At 36.9% G+C, this 27229-nt stretch overlaps 1 long non-coding RNA gene across 7 annotated transcripts in view; it reads right to left on the bottom strand.

The window, feature by feature from the left end:
• LOC105465510 (uncharacterized) overlaps positions 1–27229 on the bottom strand; it is a 297782-nt gene that overhangs the window by 170895 nt on the left and 99658 nt on the right. For 6 of the 7 annotated variants that reach the window (XR_011623317.1, XR_011623316.1, XR_011623318.1 and 3 more), the window contains exons 3-4: positions 13714–13790; positions 11909–11968 (exon numbers count right to left, since the gene is read on the bottom strand). This is a non-coding gene — a long non-coding RNA (uncharacterized lncRNA). The other variant, XR_003014357.2, reaches the window with a different exon arrangement.

Raw genomic sequence — 27229 nt, 5'->3', positions numbered from 1 at the left:
GTTCATTGAATGAATTAAATAAAATTTACTCCCTAATTTTCAAGACAGATTTTAGTCTGCTCCAAACAGTTGACTTTCTTTCAAGACTATGGGGGAAGAAACAATCAAAGAAGGGAATTTTCTGCCACTGAAAATATTTTTCCATATCAACTTAGCCATATTAATCTCTTCCCCTTTTTAAACAACATACAATTTATTAAACTGTGTGGGACCAGGGTTATGCTGATATCCAATGCAGGCTAAGCACATCCAGAGAACCTTGGGATACCCAGGCAGCAGGCCACCAGAATTCCTTTTACATGAGGACCCATATCCATAAACATTCTTTAAGACAAAAAAAAAAAGGTAACTTGGGAATTTGGCAGTTAGACCCCTGAAACCCTTGAACAAAGACAGAGCTCTCAAACTCTGGATCTAGAAAGGCAGTGAGTCATCCTGTTTCAGGAAGAGCTGGCAAGGTGAGTTGACTTGGGCAAGAAGGATTGCTCCAAGGCTGGGTGTCACTCCTATGCACTTCTGTAGGTAGGTCTGGTGATTCTTGCACAGCTGGTATCATATTATTTGTTATAGCACAACATCAGCTGTAGGGATGAGCTTGGTGGCCACATATTTACCATATGACCCTGCTCCTGTGGCCACAGTGATGGAGCAGTACGTGGGCAGATGTCTCCAGGAAAGCTCCTTCTCTGAGATTTTGAACTAAGACTTATAAAGCTAGAGTTTGATAGCAGGAGCTTCCACTGACAGGTCATATAGAGGTGGAGCTGGGGTGACCCGCCTGACCATTGTATGAACTAATGTTTAAGTTAGAAAAAGCCAAATTGCACAGCGAAACAAGGGATTAGAGCAGATGTGCTGACAGAAGCAAAAGCCAGAAATGCAGAGAGAAGCAGAGGGAGTATCTATCTCCATTCCTAAAGCTTTCCAGTTTCCAACTTCATTCTCACAAGGCCCAGCTTATTTCCATGTTTATGTATTAAGTAAATATCCTTTCACTCAGCTAGCTTTGTTTCTTGCAATCAAAGGTCTAGTACACCATTCCTGAAAAGTGTATTCTAAGTTCTTCGATAGCACTTACTGAGAAATTAAAACACCAACAGCTGGGATCACCTAAGATGAGATCATCTGGGGTTGGCCATAAGAGCTGACATTAGAGTAGAAAAAGATGTGTTTTCTCAACCTCCGAAGAAACAGACTCAATTATAACCGTCCAATATAAGCTGAAAAAAATTTGCTTCTTAATGGTGCCCATTCCAGCTGTTTCAAGGGCATCCACCCAGTGCTTACAGACTGCTCTGTCACTTTCCTACTGCTAATTAGAAGGTAGGAAGCCCAGTCCTCCCTAGGATTGTCTCACAGTCCCAGCACTGGGGGAGACATAGCCAGAGCACCATCATAGATGCCATGATGATGACATCAAATTACACAGGGTTGTCCAGGAACTCAAGAGAAAGAAAGGAATCTGAAGAACAGAAGCAAAATCAAGCAGGGAACTCAATTCAAAAGTCACTGCAATGGTCATCCAAGTCCTTGACTATCCCTGAGACGGATAATCTGAGAAAGCAAGAAGTAGCTTTATATACTGGTGCTCTTCATGGCTTTTCATTAAATTCATTCAGGGTCTTTGTGATAAGCCTTCTTCTTATTTCCTACTGCTTCATTTGTCCTCTGCGAATACATTTGCAAAAGCAAGATGATGCCAATAATTCTCTTTTTCTCCTCCACATTTGCCACAACACTAGACACATGAAGGTATTTGAAAATATTTACTTAACTGAATTGGTTGAATGACTAGTTTCCCAAATGGGGTTAGTAAATTTCTATTTATCATATAGGAGAATCTAGCCCAGTGTCTCGATGGATAAAAGAAAACAGTGTAAAGCACAAGGGAAAAATGCTTCACCTACCCTAAGCTCTAAACCTTCATTGATTTTCAAGTCTTTGTTGCATTTTCTCCCAATATTATTTAAGACATTTTCACAACATGAATTTCTACCAGGCCAAGCTTGAAACACATTATTTCAGCCTAGTTGAATTCACACACACGTGCGCGCGCACACACACACACACACACACACCTCATATTATTTTTCCCTAAAGCAGATGCTTTGTCTGTTGAGCTTTTGCTTAGCACAGCTCCTAGCATCTTACATAGCTGTCTGCTCACATCGGACACTTAATATATACTTTACTGTTTTAAGCAGATTCCTGAGAGACTCTGTTGAATAACCCAAGTCTGGGGGTGAAATAAAATCTCCAAGGCTGTTTTCGAAGAAGGTACCAAAGAAGGGATGCCGACAGCCATTGCACCTTCTCCTGAACCACTATGTCAGAATATGCCCTTGAAATCAGAGTTTCTTCACATTTATGGTTCCTGTGGTGAGTATCTGGCTCACCTTGAACTCTAACCACCTGGACCTCAACCCAGTTGGTCATGGCATGTCATGGTGGATTCTCTCCCTGCTTGCCTTGCCTCTCTTGTTGATTGGACGAATGCTTTACCTCCTAACCCAGAGCAAACACAAACAGACTACCTTCCTTTTGCCTATGTCACAGGACCCTGGGCTCTGGATTTTCAACCTCTACTTTTTACCACTCACTTGAATTATATTTGACTGTTCCATGCCTGGCTCCGTTGGACCATAATAACCCTGCTGCTAGCCATGATCTTTCCTTCTTTTCATCCTTCCTTCTTTACTTTTCATAATCTTTTTGGACAGACATTAAATGAGGATTTACTGTTACTCTAAAGAAGCAAAGATTGAGAAAGACAGAGTTTTTTTACTTCAAAGAAGTCATAAACCAATGAAAGAGACTGCCAATTAAACAAGCTGTTAGCATACAATATGATAAATGTTTTCTTGATATATACACAGTGAAGTGCTTCATTCTTCTGAGCAAAGCAGGGAAAATGCTACAAAGCAGATGATGATGTCTGACCTAAATTTTAAGCACTATCAATTATTTTGCCTAAATGCTATGCTATTGGCCAATGTTTTCATAATTATTTCCAGGCAATATGAAAAAGACAACGTGTAACATTAGATTTACATCCTAGAAATTTCACTCAGGTAGGTTTGGGTGACTTGAGGAGAAGGTAGAAAAATCTGTTGTTTTTAGAATTTTTATCTGTTTTTCACAGTTCATTGTATTTACCATTTTCCTTTCGTTTAGTAAAAGTATTTAATGATGTCTTAAAGGGTATCATGATACTAATAACAAAAAGCTAATCCCAGCTGTTCCCAAGAGATTTTCTATATTTTATTGCTGAATTTTAAAAATTACTAAATATAAAATACCAAAAAATTATTAGTTAAAAGTCTAAACCATTACTGAAACATATATTCATTTTTATTACTAATATGATTTTTTAAAATTATACATGTTTGTATTATAAAATATAAATATAAGAAATGTCACATATAAATAATCAATCATGATTGCCCTTATATATGGGTAAAATTTTACTACTGATTTACTCTGTATGAAAGTATCTCTATAATTATCTGATACTGAAACTTAAAATACTATTATCAGAGATGAGGCTTTAGATTTGATACAAAGTCATCTTCCAAAAATACCTTAAAGTATTTCAGTGGAACATTGACTGGAGCGATAACCATTATCAGACAGCAGCACCTTTAAGAGAATTAGATTATCAAATGTACTTCACCTGATAACTAAGTTCAAGTAGATTACTGAGAAAATGGGATTCTTAACAGAGTTGAGAAAATACTAAGAAAGAGATGAGAACTGGCCTAGGGAAGATTTTTAATCACAGGCACTAGAAAGCATAAAACATAAGGGTATTGTGTGTTTAGGGAAAGTTGGGACAATATAAGATAAGAGAAGAAATCAGAAAAGAGAAGAAAAGCAAAGATATAATCGCCATTTTTTCTATAACTGACCACAAACTTTTCTCAGGATGAGCTTTACAGAGAAAATTATCATTCACATTAAAATAGTTAAGAGGTCGGAGTTGTTTCAGAACCAGCACCAGATTTAAACACCAAATTTCATTCCTCTAGTTAACTAGAACTAGAACTTTGTTGTCAATTAACTGGGAACTCCGAAAAAAAACTACTGAAGGTTCTGAAACATAAACAAATCAGGCAGATGGCAGAGAGAAAAGAAACATGGGTATTATTTTCTTTTGTTGTTGTTCATTCTCACAACTTTGTCTTCAGGGTGAACTCCAGTCATACAGTGGTTTGGCAGCGGCAGCAGCCACAAAGCTTCTAGGGGAACCTCATATTTCTGCCTGGAAGTCGGTCCTGCACGCTGGAGAGTGTAAGGGAATCCCAGGGTATTGAGACCTAGAAAAGGAGATCTACTAAATCTGTAAATCTATACAAGGCTCAGGCTTACTCCTCATCTGTGCATGTGTGGGGCAGACCCAAACCAGCACAGTAAAGGCTTTGAGAAATCAAGTGAGATTTAAACCACTGCCTATGTCTCAGACTAGCATCTGAGTTATTCATGTGAGGAACACACTCAAACTAGCATTGAAAATGCTTTGAGAACTGAACTGAGATATAAACCACAGCCATAAAAGATCAGACACTTGATCTAAACCAATGCAAGTTGTTTGCCTTCTAAACATCAACATTCTCCAGAGGATTATCACCAGATCCAGAGACTGTACGATATAACATTCACATCATCCAGGATAAAAGCCAAGATTACTCAACATGGCAAGAACCAGGAAAGTCTGACCAATTCTCAAGGGAAGATACAATAAACAGAGGCCATTCCCAAGATGACTCGATGTTGGAACTATCAGGCAAAGGCTTTAAAGCAGCTGTGACAGTTATGCTCTGTGAGTTAAAGAATAACACATTTAAAAAGAACGAAAGGATAAGAGTACTTAGAGGAGTGCATACTACAAAAAATAACCGAATGGACATTTTGGAACTGAAAAAAACAATATCCGAAATTTTTCAAATTACCAGATGGACTCAGCAGAAGATTGGAAATAAGAGAGGAAAAAAATCAGTGCATTTGAAGATGAATCAGTAGAACTTACTGTTACAGGATCTTTGGGGTGTCACTTTTCTGGCCTGAAACCTCTGGCCAGTGGCACCTTAGCACAAGCTTTGCTGGGGCCCACTGGGCTCATTCCACCCATTCAGCCTGGCAAATTGTGCTCGGCTCACACTACTGGCCTGGATTCCACACCTGCCAAGGGTGAGTCAGGTGTGCAGCAGTGAGGGGTATGTGAGCAAGAGCAGGGTCCAGCCACTGCACAGACACACTGGCTGCTGCTGCGGGGCAGGTGCCCCAGGTGCCGGCATGGACACCAGCTCTCTGCAAGGCTGCGGCTGGACCAGGCACACTACAAGCAGCTTCCCCAGCTGGCACTGGGGAATGCAGTGGTGCCTGGAAGCTTGGACATGCCAAGTACCACAGGACCCCAAAGAGGGAGTCACAGCCCTGGCTTGGAAAGCTCCTAGGTCTGGTCTCCATGAGGGGCCACAGCTCTTCTCTCCTTCTCTTTACCTGCAATGTGGCAAGCGAGGGGCATGTGTCAGCCCTGTTTGTGTTATAGCTCTCTTAGCTCCACCATTCAGCAGGTCCTGAGTTCTCATCCTGTGACCAGGAAGAATGAAGTATGCTGACAAGTGGGGGGTGAACAAATTGAAGAAGAGCTTTATTGAGCAATAGAATAGCTCACAGGAGGTCCACAGTGGGTAGCTCCTTTCCACAGCCAGGGCATCCCAACAAGTGTTCAACTCCTAGCAGAGAGAAGACCCTGGAGTGGGAAGCTCCTCTCTGCAAGCAGGTCACCCCATCATCTCTGCAGCTCTCAGCAGAGAGGAGGCCCTGGAGTGGGTTGCTCCTCTCTGCAGGCAGGTCATCCCATTGTCTTCCCAGCTCATAGCAGAGAGGAGGCCCTGTAGTGAGTTTCTCCTCTCTGCAGTTGGTAGTCCAGACATCTCTGCAGGTCTCTGAAGAGCTCGGCAGAGGGGAGGCCCCAGAGTGGGTAGTTCCTCTCTGTAACTGATCATCCCAACATTTCCTGCTGTCAACAGAGAGAGTAGCTCCTCTCTGCTGCTAGTCCTCCTGTTGTCTGCTCACCTCTGGCTGAGCCCTAGGCTTTTATGGACATCAGCGGGGAGGAAGTGCACACTGATTGGTCCACGGGCAGCCATGGGCAGCCCAGAAAAGGCACTACAAATTCTCACTCTGGTCTGTGGGACTGGTAGCCCAGCTCCCAGCCTTCAGGCCCTCCCTGGCCTGAAGGTGGGTCCTCACCAGGGACCTGCCCCCTGGTCCCCTGGCTTGGCCCCAACTTTGCTCTGAGATCAGAGCCAGGATGACAGCAGGGAGAAGCCAGGCAGTGGGAGCAGGCACTTCCAAGCCTGTAAGCCTGTAAGGTTAAGGGTGCCTTCCCCAGCCCCCAAGAGCCATTTGGGAGGCTGCAGCTGTGCTCTGGTGGGTGGAGCTTCTTCCTGCTCCATGCAGTGGGAGGCCTAGGTCTGCAGCCACAATTTGGGTGGCTGCCGTAGAACCTGGGGAGCTCCCACCCCAACTCAGAAGAGACGGGGATGCTGCTTTTCCCTTCCAGCTCCATGGAGCCTGCAACCCTGATGGTGCTTCCCTGCCACAGCTGGCATTGTGGCTGCCATCATTATCTAATCTGAAGAAAAGAGATAAAATTATATTTTTTAATTAGCAGGCCTTAGAGATCCATGAGGCATTATATAGGGCACTGGAATCCCAAAAGGAGGGAAGAAAAAGATTCAGGTAGATTGTTTGAAAAAAAATCATGGCCAAAAATGTAGTAAGTATTGGTAAAAGACATATGTTAACAGATTCAAGAAGTCCAGCATGTCCTTATTGGAAAACAATTCTCTATGACATTTATGCACATTTTATATCAGCTTTTATTTCAGATTTTATTTTCAAGCATGTCTGTATAGCAAATAACCTTGAGTAACAGAGACATTATCTCCCTCTGTGGCACAGGGTAGATTTGTTTCATGACCATTATAATAAAAGATAATGTCTTTTTTCAGGCAAAAGTTGGGTATGTCTGTTATCAGTACCCTCTAAATTTTCAGGCTTTCCTCAGCTATAATTCAAATCTACTACACATACAGCATTTTCCTGGGCTACTCCATATCACACTATGGGACTTTGGAGGCAGGTAAACCAATGAGTATATGACGCTCAAGCTGCCTGCAGTGCCATGAATAATAAAGTCCTTTGTCTCTTACCCAGGAGTATTGTATCTTCTACCAGCATCCATGAAATAGTTAGCTTGCAGGTAAGGTAGAATTTCAGACCCTTCACAGTTGTTAACTACTACCAAACAAGATAACCTCAAAAATAAAAACCATTCCTGGATTCATTATAATCTAAATTTTGAACACCAAACATAAAGAAAAAATCTTGAAAGTAGCTACAGAAAAAAAAACTATGACATACAATTGAATGATGATTTTAATTACCCTGGGTTTCTCATCAGAAAGAATTGGGGGCCAGAATACAGTGGGAAAACATTTTTAAACTGCTGGATAAAAGTCAACCCAGAATTCCATATTCTGTAAAAATGTCCGTCAAAAATGGAGAAAGGATGACATTCTCAAATGAACAGAAAAAAAAACTAATGAAATCTATCCACAGCAGATATTATCTACAAGAAATGATAGAATAAGATTCTTCAAATTGAAGGGGAATAATACCACAAGATTATTGGACTCTTTAGAAATAAAGAACAACAGAAATGATAAATATGTGCATAAATTAAATGATTATATTTTTCTTTTAAGTTCTGCTGAAAGCAAAAATTATAACACTCTGTTCTGGATTTTCAATGTATGGAGATGTTATATGATATTTTACCATGAAGGACAAACAGGTTAAAGAGCTATATGGTTGCAAGTTTTCTATATTTAACATAAAGTGGTATAATATTAGCCATATTAGATTATGAAAAGTTAGGTATTTATATTGTAATACCTAAAGCAATCACTGAAAAATAATACGAAGATGTATAGCCAAAAATTCAATGTTCAAATAATCCATAAGAAGGTAGGAAGAAGTAGGGTGGGGGAAAATAGCTGAAAAACAGAAAATTCAGGGGATAGAGAACAAATAAAATAGTAGACTTAAATCCTGTCATTTCAATAATTGTATTAAAAGTTAATGGTCTACTTCCAAAAAATAGCATAGGAGGAATCACTTCCCAACTCATTCTATGAGGGCAGTATTACACGGATACCAAAACCAGACAGTGAAATGAGACTTAAAGCTATAGGAAATAAAATAAATTTCAATTTACATATTTGATTAGAAATAAAATGTTATGCATAGAAGTATATGCCCATAATAACACATATTAATAATATTATAATAGGATGTTTTATCCTATTCATTCCTGGATTCATTTTTATCCTAAAGAGTATGGTAGAATCTTAGGAGAGAAATTGAATGAAAATATAAATTTTAGAAGAAAAAGAAACAATGTAAAATTATTGTCAAGGAAGAACTTGCTCTTCTTTTATAATTGGATAATAGCAGGTCAAATTGCAATCATATTTAGATTCTACTGGACACATTTTAAAAAGCGTTTTAACAGTTTCTTTAAAAATATCAGTACTTACCATACTCCAGAAATTACATTCTTTGTAACTATTAAAGTTAGAATGATAAATTGTAGATAATAACTTGAAAATTTATGATGAGGTTTACAGATTTTGAAAATCATTTTGAGGTTATTCAAATAAAAGAATTTGAAGACTATCAGAAGACAGAAGATTATGAGAGCTAAGCTATGAAGCATAGAGCTCTGTGGTAGAAGGATACCACAGAGGAAAAAAAGAAAAATCTTCCTCTTTTGAACGTGCAAAGAATGTGAAACAGCCAGCCATATCCGGACTTCCCTGTCTCTGGCACTGTTGTTACTCTTCAGAGGAAGGTAGGTTAGATATCTGCAGTGGGTGGGGCTATCTCTCCCGGTCTCACCAACTGGTCCTCTGGGAAGTGACTCCTCCCCTCTGCCAGGAGCTTGACTGAATTCTCTCCCTCCTACACACACACAACCCACCCAGCAACATCTCAGCAAGGGCGTGGGCAGAGAAGCACAGAAATTTGATAAACCTGAGATTCTGAGTATTATCTGAAACCATTTGATAATTCCATAGAATTGTTCTAAATGTATACCTTTTTTCTACTTTTGATTCTATTGGATATGTTTGAGTGATGTAACAGTTTTCTTTTAAAATATCAGTAAGTATAACCAAAAGTACATCTTTTGCAACAATATAAAATTATGATTTTTAAAAATGTAGATATTAACTTCAAAATGTATGAGGGAGTACTTAAGATTTCTCCCCATGGGCAAGGGTTCAGAAAAACAAAAGAAAGAATATACATGTTTACATGTTTTTCTGCACATTTAAACACATTTCAAGTAACACCTGCAACCTTAGTACCTAAGAATTTTCCAGGAAGAAGTAGAAACTATGTAAAATGAAAAACTGACTGGTTACATCAAAAACACCCCTCCCTTTACTAAAACATCACAGCTGGCTGGGCACAGTGACTCATGCCTATAATCCCAGCAATTTAGGAGATCAAGGTGGGTGGATCATCTGAGGTCAGGAGTTCCAGACTAGCCTGGTCAACATGGCAGAACCCCATCTCTACTAAAAATGCAAAAATTAGCTATGCATGATGTTACACGCCTGTAATCCCAGCTACATGGGAGGCTGAGGCAGCAGAATCACTTGAACGCAGGAGCGGAGGTTGCAGTGAGCCGAGATCGCACCACTGCACTCCAGCCTGGGTGACAGAGTGAGACTCTGTGCTAAAAAATAATAATAAAAATAGTAAAATAACAGCTCCTGAGTGGCTCTGTTTCCATGACCTGGGTCAGAATACATTCTCTTTGGACAGCAACATCTAGAGTATTATTCAAGAGGAATATAGCATTTAGGGTAGAAGACTAATTCCTATAAAGGAAAAATAAACACTTGGCCCTACACTTTCTGTAAATCTCCCTAAAAGTAACACAATATCAAAATACTTTCTTCCAAGAAAATGAGGAAAATGTAATTAATTGTTTAGCTACATACACTGTAAAACATAAAATATAGTTATTTTTGTTTTTTGACTATGTTTTATGTGGAGAATTTTCCTTCAAGAAAAAATAAAACACAAAGAGTGACAGACAAGAAACATCATCTCCAGTAGTTATCTGACCCACAGCAGGCACTGTCCCTCCAAACACACAATGCTTCTTGTGCTGGGTGTGGTAAACGAGCACATGAACCATGCAACCTCCTTTTGGTGCACTTTTCTGCAGTCAGAGTACATGCCTTGGGCTAGGACTCCAGACATGATGAAGTTCCCCCAGCACTTGTACAATAACTGAAAGGTGGAACTGAGAATAAGGCTGTACCTCCATGGCTTCTCTTGGTCTTCCAGATCATGGCTGTTCCCTGATCATGACACCTGTACTGATCATAGGAAAGGCAGTAGCTCTTTTGATAGCCTAGTTCCGTGATATACATTCAAAGTGGTCTCTGAAAGCTTTATTTTCTGTTTCCTCTATTTTCCCACTGATTCTATAATCAATTTAGTGATTATAATTACTGTAATTAATCCTTTCTCTTAACTAGTTGGAGTGGTTTCTGACTGATACACTGCTGATGGCCTGGACCACCTGGCACAGGCTGCTAATCACAGAGTACTTTCCAGGTTCCATTCTCCAGATGATAGGTTAATAGTGTAGGCTGCATCAGAACTCTGTATACTCAGCCTCAGCCTTTCTCATCAACAGCCCAAGGACCTCAGTATTCCCTTCTCAAGAGTAGCAAGTAACTGACTTTCCCATTTATACCTAGTGCTAGCTCAGAGCCCCTAATGTTCCTCTCTGTCTCTGCCAAGCTAGTTTGGAGCTTCAAACAGGAGTCATCTTTGGTCTACATTGTCTTACATTCCTATACCCATCTGTCTGAATCACCTTACTATGTACATCTCAATTAAATGTCTCTTTTCTTCCTGGAAACTAGACTATATGGAAATTATTTAGTTAATTCATTACATTTTCTGTTCTGTTCATTTAGACTACAGCAGTAACATCTCATATCTCTTTCTAAAAAAAATTTGAAAACCAAGTTTTTACGTAGTTCATTCCCTTTCTGAATTTCAAACAAGGATTCTGTGCAGGTGTCACAGCTTACCGATTTTCTATCTCTAATTCCCTCCTCTTCTGAAAAATTGAAGGCGCCTGTTTGCTTTAAATAGTAATTTTATCAACACACACAGGCCAGTAAAATTATTTTAATTTAGGCTGTTTGATAGAGTGCACAAGGCTCCCAAGAGGAAACAAAATACATTTTGCCTCCCCAAAACTTACTTCCATCCATAAGTAATCAAATGTAAATTATTTTAAACCTGCATGCACTTGAAACTGCATCCATCAGAAGGTATTAGGCCTGTAATAAGGTCCTTAAACCACGTCTGTAATTTTCCTAGATCTGCGTATTTACCTGGTAGTATCTGGACTTCTTTCTAACCTATTAAATTCTTCTGTGTTGTTATTTCCAAATAGCTTCATCCCCAAACATGTCCGTCATGTATTATCACCTGTTTGTTGTGTATTGTTACTATAAATAGATCCTACTGCATAGGTCTACTTCATGTCCTCTATTTCCTGGCCATACAATCACTACCTTCTGTGAGCTCATGGTCACGTGCCTTTCGTGTTCTGTGCCCCTTTAAATACCTAGGCTGCCTTCCTGTGAGGGATATGGGAGGACGGCAAGGACACTGGAGGATGCTGGAGTTGAGCAGATCGCCTGTCAAATCCCAGTGTGAGTCAAGTGACACTGAGCAACTGATTGAACTCTTTGAGTCTTCGTTCCCTCATCTTTAAAATGGGATTTATAATACTTACCTTATTATGTTGTCAGAAAAAACAAATGAGATAATTTATGTAGAACACCTGGCTCAGCACCTGGTAACATAAAAGGTAAAAGGATGAGTCTTTTGAAATGTAATTCTCCAGATGTGGTTTTATAACTCAGCCTATTGCTCATGACTAATAGAGGATTTGTGTAGAACCCCTAGAGGCACTTCCCCAGATGCCGTATGATTCATTTCTGAAAACAGTCATCAAAAACTTTGTTTTAATTTTAGGAAGTGTGCTGTAGACTGACTGAAATTTAATGTCATAATTATACAGGTAGCAGAGGTGCCACTGGGCCTTCCTCTGGCCTCCCTCTGCCTCCTGCCATTCTCAGTCACTTCATCTGCTTTCTCACAGATCACTCCTCTAGCAATATTTCTCTCCAGGCCCATTCAGGACAGAAAGTAGTTATTCTGTCTTGGCCTTTGTACTAAACACTTTCTTCCCAATTCCAAACTCAAAGTGCCCAATTCTGTGAATTTGTTCTCCATAGTAGTATTCTTCAAACAAATCTTATGTTTGTGTTAAACTCTCAAAAGCAAGTGACCTGCCCAAAATCACTAAATGAATGTAAACACGTAAACAGAAATTCAGTCATTTCAGTCGGTTTGGGAATTTGGGCTGTTTTCCTATAATTTCATTCTGTAACTCGGGCTGGTGATCCAGGACAAGGGGTGGCAATGCTTCTAACTCACACAGGAAATCTGAAAGTTGTTTGTCTGCTTTCATCAATCACTAGGGTTTAAAGCAAGACCCATCATCTGTAGGACTTGGTGAAGTAAATGTACATGTATAATTGATACAGGGTAGAATTCAACTTTTGTCTCTAAACAAGAGATTGCACTTTCTATTTGGTCAGCTGTAGATCAAATGTTATTAAAGTGCAGAGGTTACATACCAAATTTAATTTGCTTCCACAAGGAGATCCTCACAGGAAGAATTATACTCAACTACTAAACATACTGTACTGACAAATTTAAATAACTTGCTGTATTTTGGTATACTTCCTAGGAGAGTATTGACGGTAAATGTTTTTCAAAATTTGTTTTCAACAACTGCATTTTTGTGAGAAATTTATACCAAAGCAAATATAAAAAGGAAAACTCAACACTGATCTTCACATTATTAAGACAAAATTTTATGATATGGAAAATTCTGAATAAAATTAAAATTGTCCATAACCCAACCATTCAAATATTTTTATTAATCATTAACATTTTGATGTATTTTCTTCCATTCTTTTTTCTCTGCTCAATTTTGAAAACATTTGCAATAAAATAACCATTTAATTTTATATCCTGGTTTTCTTTGAATTTATCATTATAATCTGAACACTCTTCATATTATTAAAAACTTTCTATAAATATCATTTCAATAATTCCAAAATATTATATGAATGTACATAGTTTATTTAACCATGATCAGTTAGAATACTTTAAACATTTTAATTTGTATGTAATATTTTGTACATTCAAATTTAACAAAATTTCTGATTACTCCCGCAGTATAGAAAAGTTAAATTGCTAGGTCAAAGTGCTTTAACAGTTTACCATTCTTGATGTTATAGCTTCATGATTAAGTGCATGAATTTTTAAAGTCAGATATACCCTATATGGAATCCCGAATCCACCAAAATTATGAGATTTATGTTCTTAGGTATATTCCTTATCCTCTCTGAGGCTCTATTTCTTCATCTGCAAATCAGGGGATAATAATTCATGTGGCACAGTCCTAGGAGTATTAAATGATATAATAATGTTCATTAGACATAGTGGTTAAAAGCTTGAACCTACCTGGTTTGAATTCTAGTCTGATCATAGAGTAGTTGTGTAATCTGGGCTAATCTTTTTATGCTTCAGGTTCCTCATCTCTACAACAGAAGAAATAATGCCTAATTTCTAGGATTATTGCAAGGCAAAAATAAGTTAATACATGTAAACTAAGACAGAGCCTGGAAGATAGAAAGCCCTTGATAAATATTACTGCTGCTGTTACTAGAGAGAGGATTCTGTTCAGTCCTCTCAAGTGGTAAGTTCTCCACTACTACAATAAATATTTACTATAAATTCCTTTCTAGAAAGATTGAACATACTTCCTTGCAACCAATATTAAAATGTACACATGCTTTATCCATTCAGTATAACAACAAGACAAAAGAAATTAGCAATTTGAGGGATCATATAATCGAACTTGCCTGTTATGCTTAGCATAATAGGATCGTTTGATTTTAGAAAAGAGTACCTGAGAGTTCTTCCTATCCAACCCAATCATTTTATTGTGTTTGATTATCCTCCTCAAAGAGTGATGAGACAGCCAAGTTTCTTAAATTCAAACACATAAACTGTACATTTTTCAAAGCTATTTTCCTCTTTCCCCAGGTTTATTCTTCTCACCTCAATAGTGGCACCGTCTATTGGGCACAATACTACCTGCACAGCTGAGCTTCTATGGATGTCTAGGTCATTGGGATCAGTCACTGAACAGTCATTTATTGTTTATCTAGTGTGTACAGTTTCTTAAGTGTGATAGAATAAAGTATCTTTCATGGCTATATGTCATAAGAACATTTTTGAAACATTCACTGATGTCCCCTCTCCCCAATACTTCACTTCTCCCTTTATCCTCCCTAACTCACCCACTGTATTAGTCTGTTTTCACACTCCTATAAAGATACTACCCAAGACTGGTTAATTTATAAAGGAAAGACATTTAATTGACTCACAGTTTTGCATGGCTGCAGAGACCTCAGGAAACTTACAATCTTGGCAGAAAGTGAAAGGGAAGCAAGGCATGGTGGCAGGCAAGAAAGAGCAAGGATATGTCACACTTTAAAACCATCAGCTCTCATGAGAACTCTCTCACTATTTCGAGAATAGCATGGGGGAAACTGCCCCATGATTCAGTCACCTCCCATCAGGTCCCTCCCTCAACATCTGGGAATGACAATTCAATATGAGATTTGGGTGAGGACACAAAACCAAACCATATCACCCACCCTTCAATCAGTCAAGCAAGCATCTGAAACATGGTGTATGATTGCCTCAGAGAAATGATCTAAGAGCAGAAAGAAAAATATAGTCCTTTTCTGACTTCTGTGTTTCTATAACCCGGGCTCTTACAGTACACATCACAGATTTGAGAGAAAACATAATGAATAAAACCAACGCTTCCTCTTTTTATGCCCCCCTCGAGGTTTCCTACTCTTGAACAAAGTGGTATAGTCAGAGGAAAACCAAGGAGAGATAAAAATGGTGTTTCCCAAAGAGAGGGCCCCATACAGGCTTTTCAGCCTAGTTCAAATAAAGGAAATTTCTGAGATCCAAAGGAAGAGAAGGAAAAGAGGACATATTGAGGGAGTACACTAGAGCACAAGAAACCCTTTGTGGGTAATGGATATGTTCATTGTCTTTATTGTAGTGACAGTTGCATGGGTATAGACATACATCAGAAAATATCAAATTGTACCTTTAAATATATGTAGTTTATTAGACATTTCTCAAAAGAAGACATACATGTGGCCAATAAATATATTTTTTAAATGCTCAACATCACTAATCACCAGAGAATGCAAATCAAAACACAATGAGATACCATCTCACATGAGTATGAGTGACTATTACTAAAAAGTCAGAAAATAACAGATGTTGGTGAGGTTGCAGAGAAAAGGCAACATTTATACACTGTTTTCAGGAATACAAATTAGTTCAGCCACTGTGGGAAGCAGTTTAGAGATGTCTAAAAGAACTTAAAGAAGAGCTGACATTCAACCCAACAATCTCAATATTACATATATAACGAAAGGAAAATAAATTGTTCTACCAAAACACACTTGCACTCATATGCTCATCACAGCATTATTTACAAAAGCAAAGACATGGAATCAATGCAGATGTCCATCAATGGTAGACTGGATAAAGAAAGCGTGGTACATATATATCATGGAATACTATGCAGCCATAAGATAGGAGAAAATCATGTCCTTTGCAGCAACATCAATGCAGCTGGAGGCCATTACCCTAAGCAAATTAATGCAGGAACAGAAAACCAAACACTGCATGTTCTCACTTATAAGTGGCCGCTAAACATTGCATACACGTGGACATAAAGATGGAAACAATAGACACTGGGACTACTCGAGGAGGTGGGAGAAGGGAGAATGTTGAAAAAACATCTCTTGGGTACTATGCTCGCTACCTGGGTGATGGAATCATTCATAGCCCAAACCTCAGTGACATGCAATTCACCCATGTAAAAAAACTGCCTATGTACCCCCTGAATCTAAAATAAAAGTTGAAAAATATACTATATATAGTTTATTGCTTATCAATAATACTTCAATAACATTGATGAGAGAGGAAGAGACAGACAAAAAGAAAGAGAGAGAGAAAGAGATCTGTTCACCAAGTTCCACATAGAATCCCAGGGAGGATGCAGAGAAAAAAAAATGGCTGCCTGGTGTGTCCAGGCAGATAGGGTCATAGGAGCCTGTGAGTTTCAAATATCTCTTGGAAGTAGAAGAGACACAGAATGAGCATTTTGTATCCAGAAGTGATGCAGAAGCAGCAAAGAAAGGTACCTGATGTTCTGGGGTCATGTGGCCAAGAACAAAGATGTCTCCAGCCCAGCATGAGGTCAATTGACCAAGCAGCTGATTGGGAAAAGGCTATTTTAGCAGATGCCCATGTAGCCAGATGACAGCAGGGATCTGAAATACACCCCTTTCCCACTCTACTCCCTAGTTTTGGCTCTAGTTAAACTCTTTGGAACTTTGACACAACCCCACAGAATGGAGGAAGAGGGAGAAGGAGAAATCTCTTAATTCACTGACATTTAGTTTCTGCTACCCTGGCGGAATAAGGCTTGAAATAGAAATTGGGTACATATAGGTGAAGAGGATGACATTTCTTGTTTATCTTGATTCCAAATTCTATGATTCAGTAATGAGACACAGCCCCTATTTTCACAGAGCAATATTCTAATTTAGGAGACTATAAGTTAGAATCTAAGATCCACATGAGTAGATACCATGACTACATTGCACATCTATCATCTAGTTTGATACCTGGCACATAATTGTGCTTAAATATGTATTTGTGGATGCATGGGTGGATGGATGGAGAAAACTCAAGCACACAATAAATAGTACTAATCGCTCAAGGAGTACCTGATAAGTACAAAATGAGAGGTTTTAGAAGTATAATAAGGAGAGACTGCTAAGGGCTGGAGTCACCATTGATTACTTCGCTGGAGGAGAAAGAGCTTGAGGTGGTCCTGGAAGGCGAAGAATTTGTTCAATAAAGAGACAGGGTGAGTGGAAAAAGTGGGCAGGAAAGGGAGGGTACAGGGAGAACAAAGGATTTGAAACTCAGACTGAAGTAATTTTGCTGCCAATTCAATGTTCTTTCTCCTATACTCTTTTCTAAACATAGTATCTGGCACAGGATCTGCTGACAATATTTGATGGATGGAGAGAAGGAAGAAGAGGACTAAACATATATTTTTAAAAGAATTTTTAAAACTGGGCCTGAATCTTGAAATTTTGTCTCTACCTAAAGTTTAGATTTAATGAAAAAGATGGCTTTTAAAAAGCTTGTATCCTAAAAGCAAAGTAGATATTTATCGTTGTGGGGAGGGGCGTTTACAATATTTGGAATTGTGTTTAAGCACTCTTAGATGGTTTCCTCATCCCTGGAATCCATGCCATTCAAGGATTTCTTTTGTAAACTGTTTCTAACTCCACCCACCTAAAAAGGACTAAGTTTACATTATTATTTCGATTTCCTGCCCTGCAATAATAATTAACTTGCATTTATAGTTTATCAACCTCTCTTACATAACGTTATCTCATTTATTCTTCACAAAAGAGACCTCCGAAGTAAACATTGTTATCTCCATTTTTAGACATGTAGAACTGAGACTCAAGAGGTTTGCTCCCTCGCGTTCATTTGCCAGCCAATAAATGCCAAAACCTAGACCTGTGCCCAGTCCTTTCCTCAACACCACGTTGCCTCACTATTGTCACCTGTGGTTTTTAAAGAATGAGAAAAGATGCAGACACTGCTGAATTGTGTACATATGTCCATGAAAGGCAGGGTATGGTGATGAGTTAGCACAATAAAGGATTTTAACCATGGCATATCATTAGTTGTTCGTTTAAGTAAAAAGAAAATCTTTCCTTTTTAGCTGCGAGGGAAAAGGGTGTTCTTTGCTCAGCTATTCCATATTCATTACATATATTTGAGGGACCTTCTATATGATCTTCCACAAAGTCTCCCTCCTTTTTTAAGATCTCTCCCTGGAGCCAGAATGCTAGAGAGAATTTTTTATGGAAAAAATAATTAAGCTTTCTCACAGAGCAAATCCCCTGAAGTAATTTATCATAAAGAAAAACTCTAACCCAACCTTTTTCCTACCCAAAAGTACTAATTTAATTTTACAGCAGAACAGCTTCAGGGATCCCAGGAGCCAGATCAGGAAGGAGAGGAGGCCCAACCATTTGATCTTCTTATTCACCCCCTACTGGCAGAGGTTTGTTTCATACTGAGAATTGTTTTGCACTTTGCTGAGTCTGGCTCTAAATATTTCAAATAATAACGCCTAGGCCACTTGGAGTGGAGGAGTCTGTTTTGCTAATTGGTTTTATTCCTTTCTTCCTCATGATTAAGGAAAGTTGGAGTAATTTTTCAGGGTAGGATTACATGTTAGGTGTCATAATGCTGTCACAAATGGCCAGGATTTAATACTTTTTGAACTCGAGTACTTATAAACTGCAAATTCTTCTATCCTTTCCCCTTCTTTCACTCTTCCCTCTCTACTCCTGCTGACATGGTAACCATGTTCACCCACAATGGTTGACAGATAAAAATGTTAATTTGAGAGATTGTGTTGACATCACTCTGGCAAAAAAAAAAAAAAAAAAAAATGTGAAAAGTTGCTGATATATTGTGCTACATATTTTGATGCCTCACAAAGCAGAACTGCGTATTTTCTCAAATATATATAATCTGGTTAGCAGGTTTGTTTATTCATCTGATTCAGTTTTATTAAAGGAGATCACCATTGAACAATAAAACCACATTTTGGATGGGGCAGGTTCAGCCCTCTTGCATTCCCACAGCAATCTCCCGAGGCTGAGATTCTGACATTTATTTTTGATGCAGTCATGTTAATGCTCCCACAGTGAAACAATCTGTCAAAATGTAAAATCAGTGTCTTATATTGTCAAGTAATTTCATGCGTCCTATCTCTCTGACCGTCCCTCTATACATAATCCCTCCCCTGATTACAGGGCGCTTTCACCTTCTCATGTATTCATTATTTATGTTCGTAAAACTCATCTTTATTTTATTCTTAGAAGAAACCATCATTTGCTTTAATTTTAATCTGAGAAACAGTTTAGCCCCTAAAGGTTATATCATCTATCTGTCAAACAATCATAATAAAAGAATTTTATAGACAGAGCGAGACTCCGTCTCAAAAAAAAAAAAAAAGAGTTTTATAATATTAACCATGATATATGTCCTTTACTTAGTTCTGAGAGGATTGTTAGAGACATCATTGATGATTTCCTGGGTGCTTTGGAACTAAGAATAAAAGAACATATTTTGGAAAGCTGCCAAAAGAAAAGGTCCATGCTAGAGATTTTAAAATGTAAAACAAAGACCCATCATGAAGCAGACAAATCAATTTATTAATTGAAAGCAAAGGAGTATGGCCATTGAAACTTAATCTTACATGCAGACTATTCAAGATTCACATGAATTCTCGACATTAAGTGAATAGTGCACTTAATATTTTGCTTAGGATGATCAATGGCCCTAAGATGAGTAAGCTTGGCAGACACAAAACTTCCATTTTATGTGATTTGCCTTTGTAGCAGGTTTGAATTTCACTCAGTCACAAAAATCAAATGTGCCTAAAATGTTAATTTCTTTGCATTTTTGCAATTAAGCTTTTCATAACTCATAACTATTTGTGCTACCTCTTCCCAAGTCTTGGTACTGCAGTCATTTCTGGCCCTCAGTTGTCCAGTTATTACTTCTATCACTTCTCTCTTTATCACAGTTGTGTATCCCTGCTCTGGTCTACCCACTCCCTCAGTCACATCAGCACTCACCTCAGTGCTGCGATATGCCAGGTTGTTTCCACACAACTGTGAGGCTGTGTAGACGCCTCCATGTATAAACCAATGTTACGCAGGTACAGAAATCAGGAGGGAGAGAACATAATAGGACATGGGGTTAAGAAACCAGATGGTAAAGAGAAAAGCAAGCCACTGTCCACATAACCTGCCAAAATTATTCTCAAAGAACAACTTGCAGGTCCACCAAAACAAATGTGTATATGTGTGTATACAGTCTATAATTTATGAAGAAATTTCAAATATTTGTCCTAACCAAGAAATATCCCTTATCCAATTCATATAAAATTCCTCTCATCTTTTGGGGTACTTTTAAAACTAATTTGTCACTCTTCAGCCTCACTAAGCCATCATGCTTGATAATAAAAAGAAAAATGCAGTTCTTACTTTGCAATTGTTCAACTACATATATATTTGTTATTGTCATTTTGCCTCAGTCCTGTCCTTCAGAAACACACATGCACATACACAGAAAAAACCTTAATTCCTAAGGTTATTCTAAAATCAGGGGGAAAAAAATAAGCATTTTAAATCTCACAAAAAATATGGGCAAAATTGCAAGATCTGCTTGAAACTGCTGGAAAAACTGTAAGAAACATATACACTTACACTTGTTAATTCCTGTTAGTAAATAAAAATGAATGCAATAAATATTTCAATACACTTTAGTATTTGTCCTTAGTAATTTAGATTTTATATTAATTAAAATATTAAGATGATATAGCATTGCTTAGGATAAGCTCAAAGGATTTCCATTAGCTTCTATGCATTTTTAAGGTGGTATGTTACATATTGTCATAACATATGTATATGCCACTATATTTTCCCTGTCTCCTAGTGAGTTTCCAGTTAAAGGGTTATACAGATAGCTTGTACTTTAGACACGCTTTAGGACTCACTATGCAATATTATTAGTATTTTAGTAACATTTCCATATTCCATTTATATTTCTTAAATAGTTTGCATTTCCATACTTTTAAGGATTTATATTCATACCAAGTTGAGAATTAACACCTACTGGACGCTAACTATAAGGCCCTGTATGAATATTATCATTATTACTAAAATGTGGGTTTTATCATACAATTTTATCTCTAACAATACAAATTAACACACTTCCTTAGATATTTATAAATGTCTTAATGACTTTTAAATTGAGAGGTATTTCTGAAACATCTAGGGGAAAAAGACAAATGTGTATTAGGTGACAAAATGATTAGAATTCTTGCATCAGCCTCATTACATGAATGTCTGGTTTAAGCATCTCTATACCTGACACACTAATTTAGCTACAATGCAGCAAAACCAGCATTGTGGTAATCGAATATTGATTGTACAGTGTTCAAAGACAAAGAACTTATATTGTTGTACTTTTTATACATGTGTGATATTGCAGCACAATATCATGTCGATAATTTTTACAAAATGAAACCCACTGCCACTGTGCTCAGTGGTGATTTAATTATGAAACAGTCAATCCTCCAATGAAATACTTTATCTTACACAAACCTAAAACATAAGTAATAGTGCTGGTCTCAAAAGACTTTCGTGTAAAAGTATAGTGGAAAAACCCTCCTGAAGTTCACTTAAGTACATTATTTTTCTAATTTTTATGTCCATATTTTTATTCTCATAGTGAGCAATTTGAGAATGCTTTCTCATGGAGATTCTAATCTCACAGGGATCAAGTATTAACACTGTATATTCATTTCCCAATACGAAAAGAAAAGAGTGGTTTTACCAAGGATCCAAAACATGATTTTTAAATGAATTTCTCACATGAAATTATTCTTATGGGTACAGTGCTGATGCCTTTTTAGAAAGAGTTTCGTCATGAATAAAATAATAAAGAGATGTCAGTTTATTTACTTGGAAATGCAAACATTGGACCTAATGAGAATTGTAAATAGCAAACAGAAGGCAATCTTGACATTAAGATCAACAAGTCTTTATTAAAATGTTGTTCAAAGAGAATTAAGCAGCAAGGAATGAGGAATAGGAAATAGTATTTTTACAAATTTGAGAGTGGAAAAGGTCATTAAAATTTATAAACCAACTGCCACCCAATGTGAGTTTCTCCCTTTCCAGCATCCTTGACAGATGTTCACTCAACACCTGCCTGAATATCTTCAGGACAGCTATTTTGTGAAAATGTTATTTCCTGTATCGAAACAAAACTTACTTCTTTGCCTTAAGCTGGTCTCCTATACTACTGGTGAGAGTCTACAAGGGTACAACTTTTCTGAAGTTTATTCTGGCAAAACAAACCATACAACTCTAAAATCTATCTATTCCTTGGTCTTATAGTTCTAGTTCCAAAGCTCTACACTAAGGAAATAATCAAAATTATGTATAAAGAATTTATTTGATTTGTCACTTAGAAAAGTAAAAATTTGGAAACAAACTAATGTTCAAGAATAGAAGATTATTAAAATAAATTATGATAAATTCACACAAAGAAATACATTCAATCATCACAAATTATGTTACAATAATTGTGTGCACAAAATATGTTTTTCATGAAATAAGGTCTATGAAGTGCTTAGTAGAACTTTCTGACACAGAGAAAACAAAAAATAAATATTAAGTATTATTTTTTAAAGTAAGCAGTAAAAAAGCATATTCAATATACCGTTTATAAAAGACTCTTACATTGAGTGTGCATTCCTCTTGCAATCTAAAAACTGTTACTTTAAATACATTTATTTCACTAATATTTGATGAATACTGATTATATGCCTGATGTCAATGAACAAGGCTTGCATTTCTTTTCTTTCAAAAGGAAAGACAAATATCTAAAGTAAATTACAGGGTGCTGTCACCTTTCAATTCTGGACGGTAAGTATGATCATCCTGGATTCTTGTCTTTGTCTTTTAAAGATGAATACTATAATACACATGTAAAACTTTTAGTAATCAATAAAATACTGCATTACAATAAGTTTATAAAAAGTAATGAACTTTGAGCAAACAATCTTACTCCAACCTAAATGAGTGCATATGTTCACCAAAGGACACACTGAAGAATGTTTATTGCACCTTTATTCATAATAGCACAAAACTAGAACCAATTAAAGTATCCATTAACTGTAGAATGGATAAATTGTGGCATTTTTAAAAAGCTTTAGTGAAATATAATTTATATGCCATAATATTCACCCAATTTAAAATGTGCAACTCAATGATTTTTAGAAAATTTACTAAGTTGTGCAACCATCACTGTAGCCTAGTTTTAGAAAAATTTCATTACTTTGATAAGATCCCTCATGTTCCTTTACAGTTCCTTTTCTCACCCTGAGCTCCAGGCAACCACTAATTTATTTTCTGTTTCTACAGATTTGCTTAATTGTGTTATATTCTTACAAAAAGTAAATTGTGTTATATTTTTTATAAAGCAAAAATTACAGCTACACTCAACAACAATAATGAATCTCTCAGACAAAATATTGAACATAAGTAGCCAAGCCAAAAAAATGCATATGCTATATGATTCCATTTATAGAAATTTAAGAACAGACAAACACCAATTCATGACGATAAACATCACAACAGTGGTTATCACTGGGAAGGACACCGACAAAAGGGGAAAAGAGAGAGATTTCTGAAGGTCTAGAAATATTCTGTATGTTCACCTGTGTGGTGCTTTTTTGGACACATACACATGTAAAAATTAATAAACTGGTGCTGCTGAAATTTTTGTATTTTATGGTTCAATGAAAATTTTAACATCAATTGCTTTATGTCCTTGCTTATGTCATCATTCTTCCCCTCCTCTTTCACTTCTGTTTCTAACATCATCTTGCCAAGTTGAATGTGAATTTTTCTGAAAAATGCTACTAAAGTCATATGTTATTTTGTTAAAAGGGTGGGAAAATGACAAATCAATGTCAAACTCATCTTCTTACCTCTCCATTGTCTACATTTCTGAAGGATATAATGGATTTCTATGATAATGGATATCTCGTGAGAAGAGGAAATGGGTTTATTGGAGAAAAAAGCAATAGCAAAAATTAGAATAAAACTGAAAATAGGAATACAGACAGCACCACAACCAAACTGTTTCTTAAGGAAAGAAAGAAGGAGGAAAGAATGAATGTCATCCAAGCCATTCAATTATTTAAATTTTTGTATGCCTTTTTAAAAGTGTGCAATGTATCATGTACGAAGATAACAAAATGGAAGGATTTTTCTTTTTGAGAGCTACATTTAACATCTTAAAGGGGTAACACATAACCTGCTTAGTTTTTAAAAGACTATCGTTTGAATATTTTCACCTATCTGGTATTCACAAGTCAGCAATGTAATAAGCAGTGACACCTGTGTTTACTGTGCCCTATATAGTATGCTGCAACAGCAAGTCAATCATGATAACAGCAGTACGACGCCCCCCTAAACACATTGTTTAAAGACAGGCAACGACACCATCTATTACACAGCCATATTCTCTGGGGAATTTCAGCCATTTGAAGCCATTTAATCAATCCCTATCACACACCTTTGTTTGATAGTGTGCAGCTTAAATAGCCACTGTTCATTTGCAGGAACTATGGGAGAGCGTTGTTTAGTGACTTACCAAAGTTAACTAGTATCACTCCACTATCATTCGTTAATAATGCAGTCATTTTCAGAATTAGGTAGTCAGTCAGTGACAAATCTAAAAATAATTCTCAGGACCCTTTTACTAGGAAACCAGAGCATTGTCTTATTGTTCAACCTTATGTTCTTTCACATTCCATACCTGTTTCCAGATTTATAGCAAAAGTAAAATCTAGCAATCAATCTCTACCCAACAGTAATAATCTTACCATTTCTAAGGCTGTGGCTTTATTGAGGTATTAATCAACAATCATTTAGTAGGAAGAGAAATATAATAAGAAATAATAATATGAGAAATAATAATAATTCAACCTAGCTTTTTAAGAAAGAGAAAGAGTTACTTCATTAGATAAGTACGGAATAGTAGAGAGTTTAGTGTTGATTTTAGGGCTCACTAGGTTCAGGTCTCCACTCCTCATCTCTTTCTCTGCTTCTTTGCATGTTAGCCTCAGTCTCTTTTACCAAAGAAAAAAAGAACATAACTTCGTAATTCCAACTAATATTTTCAAAACAGTTTGTCATCCAAAAAAATACGTGACTCTCTCTTCCTCTCCGCCAAGGAGTGACATACCAAATTTTAGGAAACTTATCAAGCCAGTTTTGGATCACGGGACTATCCTTGAACAAATCACTAAGACCAAAAGGAGGAACATGTGATCTAACTGGCCATTCTGATCATAAACCTACACATGGAGCAGAGAAAAGAGTGCGTAATAACATATAGCACCACAGGACTACATGAAGTTCAGGAGAGGATATTTCCCAGAAGAAAATTAGTGTGTTGGTTCTGAGAAACAAAGAAATAGTGATCAAGCGAAAGCAATAGATGTCCGCTACTGTCGTCACATGTATGAACTAATTCCATGTACTCAGCAGAGGTTTCCTGGCAAATAGAATGTATATTTCTAGTGTTCTTCAGAACAGCAGTGCAAAATACTATTGCTGTGGGCTTTCAAGAAAACAGAAAGTCATTTGAAAAATTCAAATGTTGGATGGTGGGGCAGGCTGAAGATTACACTTACTGCTTCACAAACAATGCTAGAGATTATAAAATTCCCGTAGGAAGAAGGTAGTCCTCCATTCGTTCTGACCTAACAATACATCTTGGCAATTGACTTGACCTATCCTTTTAAACATGAATATTTTGACTTGGCTACACCAAAATGACAACCAAGAGATGTAAAAACATGATTTTCCTTTTCTTTTAACCAAGTATTAAGTGAAACGAACGTCTCAGTTACCAACTTTGCCCTGGTGAAGCTGAAGGATGACCTGAGAATATCCATTCCATCTATTTTGATTAGTCAAAATATGAGAGATGAAAATCGAGAAAGAAATTTGCGTAAATATTTCTATAAATATAAACTTGGGATGTCAGTATAAGGCAAAATATTAATGCCAAAGATTATAAAGGAAAGATGAATAGATTCAACTATCACCACGAAAATAATCAAAAAAGTTACAAAAAACGGAAAACTATAAAAATATTTGGAGCATATATAATGGAAAGAGGATTAATATTTTTAATATAAGAAGAGCTTTTACAAATCAATAAGAAAAAGACAAATATAGTAATAGAAAGCTGATTAAGAAATATGTACAGGTGATTGCAAAAGAAGTAAATGAAGCAATACTGTTTATTGGTATGTGAAAAGATGTTCAAATTGATTATTAATCAAATAAATAAAAATCAAACAATATTTGATTTTACTTAGATTGGCAAATATTAAAACACTTAATAACATCCATGCTGTTAGATGGTTAGATTAGTACAGCCTTTCAGGAAGTCATTTGACATTATGTATGATTTTAAATTTTAAGTGTATATTTTCATTGAACCATCAATCCTGCTTCTGAAACTTAACGCCAAGGGGAAAAAAATAATAACAAACGATGTGAAAAGATTGTGACTGTGTATCGGTGTGCATGAGAGTGTATGTGTTTGAGTGTATGTTGTATGAAAAGATTTGGGGGTTGTACTATAAATAGTAATAATAAATTATAAGTCCCTAAATGCCTCATAACAAGAAATTGATTAAATTAAAAATTGTTCTCTAAAATGGATCTAGAAATTTTAAATGACAGTTTCTGTGTGGACACTTTAAAGGATGCTTATGTGTTTTAGGTAATGCTGGCCTTTTCTTTGCCTGCCTAAACCAATTTTCAAATACACACAACTGCAAGATCAAGATTCAGAGCAAATATTTATTGTGTTTCTCATTCTTCTGTTGGGGAGATTTTTTTTAATCTAAATTCTTAGTAGGGGGAATACACTTCTCTCCACCAGCAGAGTTTCATCCCATAGACAAATTCCATGAACTGCCAGGTCACTGCTATTCTCTAAATAAAAATGTTACAAAATAGCAAGTATACGCAATTGTCCTGGACAGAGTACAGAGGACATTCATATTGTGCAGAATATGTTATGCTTCTGCTCTATCCTGGTTGTAACTTGTATAAATTACCTTATAAAATAAAATAGTAAAGGCCAAGCTCTATAAACCAAAGAATCAGTTTATCAACCAAACCTTTCAAAGAAAGGGGTAATGATGGCATGCTAACAACCTGGAAGT

This window comes from Macaca nemestrina, chromosome 5 (assembly GCF_043159975.1).
Source record: "Macaca nemestrina isolate mMacNem1 chromosome 5, mMacNem.hap1, whole genome shotgun sequence".
Lineage (NCBI taxonomy): Eukaryota > Metazoa > Chordata > Mammalia > Primates > Cercopithecidae > Macaca > Macaca nemestrina.
The sequence above is the reverse complement of the archived record's forward strand: the minus strand, read 5'-3'. Positions and strand labels throughout refer to the sequence as shown.